Raw genomic sequence first — 14,046 nt, 5'->3', positions numbered from 1 at the left:
ACCCCAAGCTGTGTCTGGGCTGTTTCCTTTTGGTTCCTGACCGTTTCTAGGGTTTGCACCACTGTGTCTGAAATCTTTAAAGGTGGAAATAAAAGGAGAAAATACAGAGATGAACATCCGAAAAGTAGCAGTAGGTCTTAATATCCTTTTGAAAGTTCACAGCTAAGGCTGTGAGATAAATTTTTACAATAAATCAGTAAAGCCATCTTAAATCAGCGAGAACTCCATGCTGAGAGGAAGGAGGGCAGGATCTAGCTCTATCAAGCTCACAGTTCAACAGCCATCCCATCAAAAAGAAAAGTCTGTCCCTGATTTGAATGCTGGTGTCATGGAAATCATCCCACCAGTCTCTCTAAGCCAAGACATACACCAGGCCACCCTAGCCTGAGGCTTGGATGCTCCTATGGAAATTACTAAATACTCACTGCTGAGGTCCACCATGAGTTCTTCTTGGGAGGAGAGACAAACATCTTATTTTTATAAGTATCTTGTATGTAAAAGTCATTCAACAAAATTTTTAATGGAACCAAACATACGAGATATTTATATATCAATGTGCTTTCACCTTTTGAAACTGCCTAATACCTTCTCTTTAAGAATTAAAACCAGTGGGGAAACTACAGTTTCCTAAGCAGAGGGCAGGTTTCAGACTTAATGACGGGCTGATTTCCTCTCTCACTCCCTTCACTTTGACTTTTGAGATTTCCCCTGGCGGCCAGAGCAGACGACCAGCACGGACTAGTGACGCCCTGCTGTAGGGTGGCCGACCGCAGTGGACATGTCTTCTAATTTAATGCGCTGGCACCCAGCACGGTTCCTGCATAGGAAATCACCTGGAGTCCCTTTAATCCAGGCAAACGAGTGTCAACTACCTCATGGCTCAACCGAAACACGTCCCTTCAGAACCATGTCACTCATCAGAATAACAAACTGCGCCATCCGCCCTCAACGCTGGGAGACAGTGCGCAACGAGGGAAACCCTTTCTTCCCAGGCCCGGCCTGCGGGGGCCCTCCGCCGAGGACATGAACACCCATGGGTGAAAGGAAGCAAGGGTCTCCCTTGCTCTCAGTCTTCCCTTAGCATGACGATGGCTCCAGAGCTGTGGCCTCAAAGCCGGCCCTGCGAGTCCAAGCAGCCCTGCCACTGGCTCACCCACTGGGAGACCACCTCCCCCAGCTCCTCTCCCCGCCTCAGCATCCTTCTGAGTGGTGACCCACCCGTCCTCTCCCCACACTTCCACTGCCGTCCCGGGGGAGTGGGAGCACAAAGGGGGTTGCTCCGGAACGGTGCCTCGACGTGGCAAGGAGCCAGTAAACCTTAGTGATGGTTGACACAAGCACGACGCCTGAGCTCTCCCGGGCACCCTCCAAGGAACCGAGTCGCAGCCAGCAGCACCGAGCTCTGGGAACTGGTTAGAGATGACACATCCCGGGCTCTCCAGGTAATTCTGGAGAATTTGGGGACCACTGGCTCCAAAGGGAAGAGCTTGAAGTTTGGCATCAGAGACACCTGGGTCCTGCCGTGTTCTGCCACCTACTCACTGCACAGCCGGGGTGAGGTTTGTAAACTTAAAAGCCCGTTTCCCAATCGATGTCCTAAAAATGGGGGGGGTGTACTATGAAGTTTAAACGAGAACTGGGCCGTCTAACGCCTGACAAATGGTAAGTCATTAAGCTTCAACATACACGGGATGAGTAAAAGGAAGCTCCGGCACGCTAAACAACGTGCCCAAGTAAGGCAACTCGCCATATTTATTGTGTAAACCTGGAGTCAATTTGAACTTAATCTGAGTAAAAAAACAAAAAGTTGAGGTCTTATATTGTGCTCAAGTTCCATATTACATACACTGCTCAGGAAAATTGAGTTTTCTGTTGACAAAGGAATTGGACACTACATCAAAAAATCCCCAAACCACGAGAAGTGGCCTTGTCTCCACACACCGTCTACGAGGCTGATCTTCGGCCACCTCGATGAGACTAATTAGATACCGTTCGTGAGCCAGGCCCGCTCGCTTGCTCTTCTGAGGGAGGGATCTCTCTCCCTAACTCCCGCAACGCTGTCCGCAGGCACGTGCACTGCCCGGCGTGCTCAGCGGCTGAGCGTCAACCGAGGATCCAGGGGGTCACCGTTTGGTTCCCGGTCAGGGCACATGCCCAGGTTTCGGGTTTGATCCCCAGCCGGGGGCCTGCAGGAGGCAGCGGATCAATGTTTCTCATCATTGATGTTTCTCCCTCTCTCTACAATTAATAAAAACATATTTAAAAGGTACGTGTATCCTAAAAAAAATGACAAATAGAAGACATAGAAATAGTACGTTTAAATGACAAGAGAGAGGTTACGCAGGTTCAAGCCCGGCGCCAAGCGTGGATGTGACATGAACATACGTATCACCCAGCATCACAAGTCACGAAAGCTCCGGAGCATCTGCTATAATCACAGGTTACGGAAACCTGACTGTACTTGGAAAGAATCCAGTTTTCCCATTAATTGCTCAGCAGTAATAAGCATCTTATTACCTGTCACTGTTCTAAGACTAGAATTACACCTCCAAGATACATGTAATTGTGAAGTCGGTGAAAATTCAGACATTTCCATCCCTGGAAGTTTCACATAAAAGTTTCTTTGCAGCATCACTCCCAACATCAATTTAATACTCTATTTTCTATATCTGAGAAAATACATATCTTTTCTCCACACTCTATCATTAAGTGAATCCATTAAATAAAAATTTATAAATGTCAACATTTTGGGATTTCATTCTTACCCAAATGACAAGATATAAACAGAATAACATTCTCAGGTACCAAACAAAATTTGGCGCTCAGTTATGCTGCTATCCTGATAAAGGAAACGTATTATTATGATATTCTAAGAAGAAACACAAAACAAAGAGAAATAACAGGGGCACTCCAGAATGAGAAACAGTACAAATGAGAACAAATCCATCCGAGTGAGCAGAGTGCTGATTAGCTTCTACATTTCTTCCTCTTGTTTTGCACGAAGAAGAATCTCGGAAATGCTCAACCCTCCTTGATGTCACGGGAGTAAACGTGGGTGGAGCTTGTTTTTATTGGTTTCCCACCAGGAGCAGCATCCTGCAAAAGCCTACAGTTAACGAGAGTCTTTCTGCAGAATTCCAGAGATTACGATTCGCTTAAAAAAAGTCTCCTTTCGCACCGTGACTGATGCAAAGAAAGTGGCGATTTACTGCAGCACTTGGCCGAAGTTTACGGATAAAATCTGAACTCTGCGTGGCGCTTCCTCTCCTTTGGGCACTGTGTCCTTCCACGCACTCTGTCGCCGAGCGTTGCCGTCACGTCACGGGTACCTGTCCTAGGACGGGAGATGCCACGCGTACCTACACGTGCTCTTCGCGGTCACGTGACGGTGGGCAAGCCCAAACCCGAAGGACCGGGTTTGCACTGATTGCAGCCGGTGGAGAAGCGCTCACGGAGAGAAGCGATCTTCAGGGTCCCAGAACCGGCCGCACGTCCAGCTTGACGCGAAAGGTCTCACCAGCGAGGTTTACGTGGCAGCATCTGGACTCACCGTTCAGCTGACTCAGCCCCGAGGACGGCCAAGCGTCTGGTGACTACGGAATCTGTCCCCGCGAGCTGGGAGAGAGCAGGGGGGGGGGGGCTGGCAACTGGGATTTTCGAGGGAGGGGAAGTGCCAGAAACCTTTCCATAATTCTGAAAGAATTTTAACTTGCCATGATGTTGCTTAGTCCCTTCAAAAGGACTCCTGCCTGTTCCTGTCACCGTCCCAGCCAGAAAACCAGCCATGTGACAGAGCAAGAGGGACAGGGACAGGAGAGAGGCGAGTTCTGTGTCTGAGGAAACAGACTCTTCAAAAGGAATCACATCAGGCAGAACTGGCAGGTAGGCCAGGCCCCGGCCCGCGCAGGGGGCCAAGGAGGAGGCTGCCCCCAGACTTCGAGGCCGCATCCGACGTGCGCGGGTTTAGTTCACACCCTCTGTGAGGGGCCCCAGGTCTGGTCTTCAATCCCCTGGTGCCACAGAACTACTTTAATCCCTCCTCCACGCAATGGGCTCGCAGATCCTGAGCAACGCTCTTGTTCCCGAGCCTGCTCTCCTGGAACCCAAACGCCCGTCCCTCGCCGCCTCTCCTGTCCCTCCTCCCCTCAAAGCCTGCCAGCCTCCTGCCCTTCCTCCCATCCATCCCCCCTGCTCCGCAACCCCCCTCCAGCAAGGACTACCAAGAATGAACCTCCTCTCACACAGTTCCTTTTTTCTCTCTCCTCCCACAGATCTACTCAAATCCCCAACCCTGGAAAGCCTTTCCCAGATCTTCTGGCTCCTCTCCTGACACTCATTCCTAACCGTTCATTCTAACCCAGACACTAAACTGGAGGACTTTCGGAGGCCCTGCCCACATCTCCCTAACGCCAACCACTCAATTCTATGGTTACTCATGAATATACTTCTGAGAGCAGTATTTGTGGGTCATTCACCTTTGTCAGAGCACCGCGCTGCTTCTTTTGATATGGGGACACAGATATATTACTGGCAAAAATGTCAAGGCTTCCAATATTCCATGTAAAAAAGTCAATTTTTACATATAGTAATTAGACTGATAATACAAAACATTTACTGAGTGTTTGCCATATGCCACACATCTTCAATACATATGAATGTGTGAGTTAAATCCTCATAAAACTCTGCAGCATAGATACCTTTCATCACCACTGGAATAGCCAATGCTATGTGTTGATGCAGATATGAAAAAATGGGAACCCTGTACATTGGAACCCTGTATATTGCTGGTGAGAATGTAAAACGGAGCAGCTTCTGTAGAAAAGAGTCTGGCAGTGCCTCAAAAAGTTAAACACAGAATTGCTATATGACCCACAATTCCACTCCCAGGTATAGGCCTAAAAGGACTGAAAACTGGTAGCCAAACAATTACATGTACACACATGTTCACAGCAGCAGTATTCACAACAGCCAAAGGCAGAAACAGCTCAACTTTTGGGATGGATAAACAAGGTGTGGTATGTAGGTGCAAAGGAATATTATTCAGCCATAAAAAAGGCATGAAGTACGTATGCATGCTACAACGTGGACGAACCTCCAGAACATGCTAAGTGAAAGCAGCCAGACACAAAGGGTCACTTATAGTATGACAAATGCCTCCACGTATATGAACTGTCCAGTAGGGATAAACTTGTGAAGACAGAAGTGGATCAGGGGTTGCCAGACGGTAGAGAGAGGGACACATGGAGAGAAACTGCTTTCCCGGGCACTTTGGAGTGATGGGAATGTTTTGGAACCAGCTAGGTAGCTGCTGGTTACACAACATTGCAAATATACTGTGTCACCTTAAAGTAATTAATTTGGGGTTTTGTGAATTTCACCTCAATAAACTGTTTTTTTAATAGTAACAAGTTAGAACAATGCTAAGATTCCAAGTGAATAAAATATTTCCTCAAGAGGAAGCAAAATAATAAAATTATGGGAAAATGTTGAACCTCACTAAAATAAAAAGAAATGCCAAATAAAACAATAATCAGGCTTAATTTTAAGCCTATTTGACTATCGAGTTTTGTTTTGTTTTGTCTTAATAATAATGAAACTTGGTTCTGGTGAGGGTGTGAGTAATCAGATACTTTCATTTATTGCTGGTGATTCTGTAACTTGATACAATCCTTTGAAGAAATAATTTGGCAATATTAAAACCCATTCAAATGTTGATTCCACTTAACCTAGGAATGCTATTCTTACACGGTGTTCCTGGATCCTGTCCCACCTGACACCCCCACGAGGACTCAGCAGCCACCTAAGGGACCTTAGCACACTGCTGTCCCTCCCCGCAGCCTCTCAGCTTCTCCGGGTCTCGGCCCCGGCTCTGCTCTCGGTTTCTCCAGCACAGTGCCTGCTTCACAGATAGTCGGCATATAATCAGCGCTGATGAATGGATGCACATTAGAAAGCAAGACAGCAATGAAACAATGTATCATGGAAGGGTTGTCATTCATTTTTAATTTTCTATTTACATATATGTCATGGTAAAAGCATTTAATAAAAAGAATATGAAGGTTGATATTAAGATGACAGTTGATAAATGTGTTTCCTGACAATGGAACAGAACAGGAGACAAGTCTTTCAAGACTGCATTGAAATACCTGGTCCTGTAATAGTTTAGTTTGTTATAATTACATTTAGGTATTGTAAATGAATAGCTAAGTAGAAAACAGATTCTTAGTTACAGAGAGGTAAAAGACTTTACCTCAGGTGTCTCAATAATCCAGCAAGGTTTTTTTATTTTTTTGTTTTTAAGTGTTTTACCTACAGAAGAAAACAGAGCGGTCTGCAAACACTTTAACCTGAACCTCTTTTCTCTCCTAAGTGCCAAGAAATGTTTGCTTGTTGGATTATTTGGTTTTGGGAAATAGTTTGAGAATTTAAGTGGCTATGCCAGCAAAGAAGGTAGGAATGCTTGAGAGAGAAAGAGCGCTTAAGAGATTATTGTCTAAACAAACAAACAAAACTCCACCAAGACTGTCCCATTCTCCTACCTAGAGTTCCAACAACACACAAGCATATGGATTTCAGCTCATATAATAGCTGTTCAAGGGCCAGGACTGCGGGAAGCTCCAGCATCACTGTGGAGGGGGTGCTCCACCAGAAGCGCAAGGACCTGGCGCATGGCACCCCCTCAGGATGCAGAGGGCTTGTCACACTCAACCTCACTCTTAAAGACGCCAATCAAAATGAACCTATATTACTTTTATCAAATGCAAGGAACTGGGGAGATGGCTTTGAATGCCTATAACCTTATTACGTAGGGATAACCCCAGCTAACACTCTTTCATTCCGGACTATGTTTTTCTTAAATATATGTACGTGTGTGTGTGTGTGTGTGTGCTAATGCACAAGTAATACTGTGCACATTTTTGCAAGACTGGTATTAAACTAAATAAACTATATATACACACTATAGATCTGAGTCCTGCTTTAGAAGACACAAGTAGTACATTCTCATTATGAAGAACACATAGAATAGGACAAACTATTAGTAAAGTCCCCCCTTCACTTCCTGTAGAATGAAATATATGCTGATATTTTGGTATCTTTTCAGTCATCTATAAATTCACATAGTCTATAAAACATACAAATAGGCTCATGCTATGTGTATCTTCCCCGACGTTATTCAGCTTGCAGTACAAGTTAGAAATTTTTCAAAGAGCATACATACAGTTTACCTTAATCTTCTAACATCTAACACACACTGAGTGGATTACAGCCCACCACTCACGTAATCATCAATTAATAGACATTAGTTTCAACTTCCTTCAAGAGATGCCCAGCCAGCATGGCTCAGCGGATGAGCATCGACCTAGGATCCAGGAGACTGCGGTTCGATTCCCCATCAGGGCACATGCCCGGGTTGTGGGGATCAATCCCCAGCAGGGGGCAAGCAGGAGGCAGCTGATCAATGACTGACTCATCATCGACGTTTCTGTCTCTCTCCCTCTCCCTTCCTCCGTCTGAAATCAACAAAGATATATTTTTTAAAAAAGAGAGAAACCAATGTTTCAATTAATATGCTTGTAAATACTTTCAGCTGTATAAGTATTTTTTAGAATAAATTCCTGGCAATGAGTCAATGAATATATATATACTTTTTATTATTTTTATTTTTTTTAAATCCTCACCCAAGGATATGTTTTTACTGATTTCAGAGAGAGAGAGAGAGAGAGGAAGGGAGAGAAGGGGAGAAGGGGGGAAGGGGGAGAGAGAGAGGAAGAGAAACATCGATGTGGGAGAGACATCCATCAGTTCTGCCTCTCGTAGGTGCCCCAACAGGGGATCGAACCTGCAATGCAGGTATGTGCCGTGACCCAGAATCAAAGCCGCAAACTTTCAGGGCAAATGACAATGCTCTAGTCAACCGAGCCACACCAGCCAGGGCCATACACCTTCTAAATTTAAAAATGTCAACACACTTTAGGAGATGACATATGGGCATTCACATTTTTTATTCTGACAGATGCTCCCCTCCCGTGGGCCTTCCCAGTGGGCACTCTCACCCACAGTGCAGCTGAACGACATTCACCCACATTTCCCCTCAACACTGTCGTGGGGGAGAGGCAATCCAATAATTGTAAGGTTTGTAACGTTTCTATATGTTTATTTGCTTCTTTTGTGAACTGTCCTTTTTAAAACTGTATGGTCTGTTCTTATCACTGGTTCATAGCAACTGTCAATATGTTTTTGTATTAATATACTTTGTATTAATCCTTTGTCAAGTTGCAAATATTTTTTCCCAAGGATATTACTTATTTGTGAACTTTGTTTACGCTGAGTAGAAGGTAATATTCAAAAGTGTTGGGAAACCTGGGCTGACAGTCCAGGTTTTATCCACAGGGATAAAAGCTAGGTCCTATCTCTTCCTTACAACAAATTTAATTCCAGATACATCAAAAGAATGACATGGGATAAATGAAAGTATGAGAAAGGTGTTAAAGGCATATTAGCAGCAAGCAGACGTTCTCCTTGATCTGATCTGAAGAGTTGAAAGAGAAGTAAAGTAGGAAAAAACCCCTATAACTAGAAGCTGCTTAGTGCGATGTCGGAGTTGCACCCCACCCACCCTGATAGCATGGGCCTAGGCCAAGGGGAGACCCCAGCAGCAGTGGTCTGAAAGCGGTGCACCGATCAGAGGAGTGGTCCCCAGACCAGCAGCATCGGCATCACAGGGTCCTCCCCAAAGCTACAAAGTCCGAAACCCTGAGGGCGGGCGCTGCCCCAGGTGAGAGCCAGTGACGGGAGCGAGGCTGGGACAGGCCCAGTTTCCCATTTCCATCAGGTGGGGCCAACAGCGACCGAGGGGACAGGTGATCCACGAGGTGGCGGGAGGAAGGCCGCTGCGAGGAGCCCGTCCTAGGCTCCGAGGTGGCCTCGGAGGAACACGGGCTCCTGGTAAACGCAGAGGCCCCGCCGCTGGGCATCTGGAGGCGGCAGCTGGGCCATGAGAAGCTGGGGGTGTTGTGGAAACGGTGCGCGCGACACGAACAGGTCGCGGAGAAAGTGCGTTCCAGGGCTCGGTGGGGCAGAGGAGCGGCGGTCCCGCGAGGGGCCGCGGAGAGGGGCTCAGCGAGCTCACTTCACAGCGTGTTGGGTGCGAGGGCCGCAGGGACGGGCAGGGGAAACACGGGCTACAATTCCCACAGGGAGAGCAGAGGACGCGCGAGATTAATGAGCCCGGCCAGCCCGGGGACGTGCCCACATGTAACGGGACAAAGGACGAAACAGTAAGAACGCTTAGAAAACCGAACTCGAGCAGAAGGAAAAACACCCACTTCAGCCTCCGTCTCGCCTCCCTGCCAGCAGGAAGCAGTCCCCAAACTGCCGCCGTCCGGCACCTGCCCCGTGCCTGCCACTATTGGGTCCACGCGACGTTAAGCGTGGCTCCAGCCCTCCGGCAGCCTCTCCTCAGCCAGCCAGCGACTGTCCCCCAGGTGTAAGCGTCTCGTGGTGTAAATGCCTCCCCAGCGGCAGCAGGATGTTTGGAAACAAGTGAACTTTCATGGCCTCCCGGAGCCACGGAGGGGAGCCTGCACACCAGGGAGGCAGTGTGTGACCGCGGAGGTGGGGGCACCGAACACACAGTGGCCCGGTGACAGCAGAGCGTGGACTCCCCGGGGGACGCCCTGGGTGGGAGCAGCCGTCCTCCAGCTCATTCCCCAGGAAGCTCCGCGTGTGTGAAAAGGGACGTGAGTTCGGAGGTCAGGGTACCCGGAGTGGACGTCGGGGGGCCTCCTCTGCACACACGAAGTCCACGTTACCACCCTCGGCCCTGATCGCCCGACCCAGGGAGCAGTACTGGGCGTGCTGGAGTTTAACAATCCCTAGCTGACCTTTTTTTTAAAAAAAACCACACAGTATTACTAAAGTTTAATTTATGTACCATAAAATTTGCCCATTATTTACTAACAATCAGAAGTTTTTAGTAAATTTCTAGTTTAAACCACCATACAAGCTAGCTCTGGCACTTCCTTACGCCCCCCCCGGAAGAGCCTGTGCCAGTGACGGGCACCTGCACTGTTCTGCTTCCCGCTGTATGAATAATGCCTAGCTCTGAGAGCAGGAGCTATCAGACTTTCCACCTAGTAGTCTCCAAATACTAAGCATCGAGAATTAAGAAGAACCAGCCAGTACCAACACGACGCCGGGTAACGCGGGGAATTCAAGAGACAAGCTGGCAAAGGGCGGGGGTGCCACCTCCAGGCTCAGAAGCAGGGCCTCTGCCCTTCGGATGCCAACTCCAATGACTGAAAAACCCACCGAGGATGAGCCTCGGGGAGGGCACAGACTCCCAGTCTGCCCGATACCAAGATGGCAAAACAGCCTTTTATTGTGCCGTTCCCTCTGCCCGGAACATCCTTCCCGCCAAGAAAGTTTTAAAAAATTCTTTCTTTTTACATAAACAGGTTTAGTTAGAAACTGTATGAACCCATCCTCCTTGTAAAATACTAAAATACCGCCAACAATGCTCAGTCTCGTCCCGTTTGACCACCGGCTCTCCTCCCAGGTCCCGCGCTCCCTCCTCGGGAGCAGATGTCCGCGGTCGAAGTCGCTGAGATGTGCAGGCCACTGTAGACGCAGCAGAGCCGAGTAAGTCTATCACAGGAACCGCTGCCCAGCGTGCTGACGTCCCTGGTGTTTTATTATAATGCCTGGTTTCTCTCGCTTATTGCTATAGTCTTTCTTCCTCCCACCCCACAGCCGCCCTGTCCACCACTGTGGTCCTCAGGGCCTCGGACGACGCTCGTGCCCATGCCACGTGTGACCACCACGTCTGTACCGAGGACCCCTCAACCTCATCAACCACGCTCAGCATACCGAGCTTGGCACAGAAAAGCACCTCGTCCTGGCCCTGAGGACAACTAACACACACACCAAAAGAATCACGGATTTTTTTTTTTTTTTAAAGCTCAAGGGTTGGAATTTCAAGAATCAGATATCAGAAAACTAAGAAATGCTCCTGAGCAGCCTGAGGAACGGCGCTAACAGGCTCCAATGAGCCCCGTGCCTGGCATTTGCTGTGCTGACCACAGCACTGGCTTCTCACGACTTATGCGGAGACCTGCTTTGGTGGTATTTCCTCGTGTTCTCCAGCCCCTGCTCTCCTCTGGCGTAGCACCAGATCCTCCAAGCGCTAAGAAGTGGACGTATGGAATGCCAGGAATGCCTGGTAACTACACTCACTGCAGGGATCAGCCCTTAGTCATAAACAAAAATGCATGCCCTTTGAGCTGCGACTCCAGTTCAGCGCCGCAAACAAGAGTCATGGGGCTGAGTGCTGGCAGAGCGCGCGTGGTTAAGGGGGCGGGCGGGCAAGGCTCTAAATATAGTTCCTCATCGCTGAGAAAATAAATACTCTTTCTTTATCTAAAATGTTAATAAGCTGCAACTGCAAAGCGCTGCTTGGTTACCTTTTAGATTAGTAGCACCTGAGCTAGAAAAACAAGCTATTAGAATTACTTGATAAAATAAAGTCCATCCTATCCCCACAGACCTTCACTAACACCCCCTTCCCAGGGCCTCATCTTGCGTTATTTATCCAGTCCTGTAGGGTCTGGTGTGGCTCAGGATTAATTATGCCTTTCTAAGGCCACTCTACCAAGATGAGAGAAGAAACCGAGGCAACTGGCAAACATGGGACCCACCCAGGGGAAGGTCAAATGGAACCTGCGCGCTGGCAGTGAGTGGAGATCCACACACGCACGATGCGTGGGGCAGTCAGAGATTCACCAGCCTGGACGGGGCACCAGGGACGCAAGGGGCCGGAGGCTTGAAATGGGTCGAATGCCTGTCGTGTCTGAAGGCCTCAAAAGGAGGTTTATAATTCTGTCAGTAAATTGGTGACAGGGACATAGAATGTTAAACCAATGGGAAAAAGGAGACAATTATTAACTACAGAGAAAACCAAAGGGAACTCAATTACAGCGCATTAGATTGGTCATCCAGAAACAACATTTACATAGTCATAAAAGTGTACACACTGAATACCGATCTGTTTACCAGGCGAGACAATGCTCCAAGACGATGGGGGGGGGAGGGTGGTGCAGTGGGCAGGGCGCCAGTCAGGGCTGAATCCACACCCAGCTGGGAGGTCAGCTCTCAAACCTACAACTGAACAACCAAGACATGTAACATGTTTAAAAATACGGAGGTAACTGCCAAAGGAATCTACTCAGTATGGAAGTGTGGTTAGCTCTGGGCAGAGAGAACCAGGTGTGGGGAAGAAGCTGTTTTGCCCTGGGAAACTATTTTGTGTTTATTAATCATTTACAGATACAACTTTGATCAAAATAAAGTTGTAAAATCTCCCGTAAGTTTCCAATTTTAATTTCAAAAGTCAGAAAACTTTCTCAGCTGTCTCCATTTACTGATTCAGATTTATGCCTAAAGAAATCTCATATAAATTTTTAAAGTTACATCTGCTCAGAACTCATTTAAAGCACATTTTTTCGATACTCTAAAGCATATAACCTAAACATGAGAAGATACTGCCAAAGTAGTCTTTTAGTATAAACTAAGTTGCAGTGAACCTTAAATAAAACAGAAAATATATTATACCCTTTTCTTCTAGCTTTCATTTAGAAGCCCTTGTTACATCCAGTACAGTGTTGAGATACCAGACAATATATGTGAAAAGTACTCTGTAAAGTGTCAAAGCACAACATAGATGCTTTTATTTTCATTTTTGACCCCTTGGCTCTGTCTCAAAGAGGCTACTGTGCAATTGGGAAGATACAGCTTTTGCAGAAATACTCACATGGCAGTTTGAGCTGGGAGCCCTGTGAGTGGTGCAAAGAAGAAATGAAGGCAGTTTACACCTGGCTGCATCTGAAATGGTGGTCATCAAGCTACGCTCTCATCAGTTACCCTCTCTCCATTTTATAGTGCAGAAAAGCAAAGTAATCCGAAGAAATTACTCTTTTAAGGTATCATAATACAATGACCATTTCTCTGCCCTATTATTTCTAGCATGCTCCCAATAAACAGAATTAAAAATCAATTATCAATGAAAAGCTGCATTTCATTGCAGCTTTTGTCCAAAAAGTGCATTTCAACATCCCAGGCTCCTCCAGGCTCACCTTCTGGATGCTGTCTTATCTCCCAGTCGCGCCCTGGGCAGTGCTCACCAGTCCCTGAGCCACTCAGAGGTGCTCTCCTCCTGACCCCACCTACCACCACGCCTCTTCCCCAGCACCTCAGAACTGAGGAGCTTGCCCATGGGAGCCCCTGCGTGTCAGGTATCTGCAGATCATACTTAGCAGAGGCTTTCTATACACTCTGAGCCCATCCCCAGAGTGACCTCAAGTGTCTGCCCCTGACTCTGAGATCTGAAGCCAGACAATGGATTGGAGAGGACTTCATTATTTTCTAGAGTGGAAATCAGTCTCTGGTCAACGGCATAGCAACTGCTCATCTACTGCTTTTGTCTTTGCAAGCTAATCAGCATCTGGAACAATCCTCCCAGCATTATCTCTGCAGCCGCTTTATGTGCATTTTGTCCCCAAAAAACTATTTTCTAAATAACTTGAAAACCTATTTTCCAAAGAAAACCAAACCATCCTTTTGAAGTGCTCTCTTCTTCTGAAGCTCAAGTCGGTGCCCAGGGACTGATCTCAGAGCAACTTCTCTACTTAGGCTCACACCTACCTGACTGCTGAAACTAGAATCAGGTTTCAAAGGTGTCCCTGGGATGAGAACGTAACTGCATGACATGGGTGCTCGATGGTGAAACGATTAGTGGTTTAGCAGTTCACTGGTTAAGACAGGAAGGTGTAGCACTTGATTTATTTACACCAGGTCTTGAATCTCCAAAATTAATGACTTCTTTTAACGTAAATTCTGTGTGCCATAAACAAACCGGGTCTGTACGCATAAAGATACTCACCCATTGTTTGGGTAGAGCATGACAACTCCAAAACTGTATTCTCATAGGATTTCTCCGAAGGACATCCAACAACATAATGATAAAAAAACTTAACTTTCCAAAATGGTGTA

At 47.2% G+C, this 14,046-nt stretch overlaps 1 protein-coding gene across 1 annotated transcript in view; it reads right to left on the bottom strand.

The window, feature by feature from the left end:
- WWC2 (WW and C2 domain containing 2) overlaps positions 1–14,046 on the bottom strand; it is a 130,916-nt gene that overhangs the window by 67,927 nt on the left and 48,943 nt on the right. The window lies entirely within an intron of this gene.

The sequence above is a fragment of the Miniopterus schreibersii genome (assembly GCF_964146895.1).
Source record: "Miniopterus schreibersii genome assembly, chromosome: 2".
NCBI classification, from domain to species: Eukaryota; Metazoa; Chordata; class Mammalia; order Chiroptera; family Miniopteridae; genus Miniopterus; species Miniopterus schreibersii.
The sequence above is the reverse complement of the archived record's forward strand: the minus strand, read 5'-3'. Positions and strand labels throughout refer to the sequence as shown.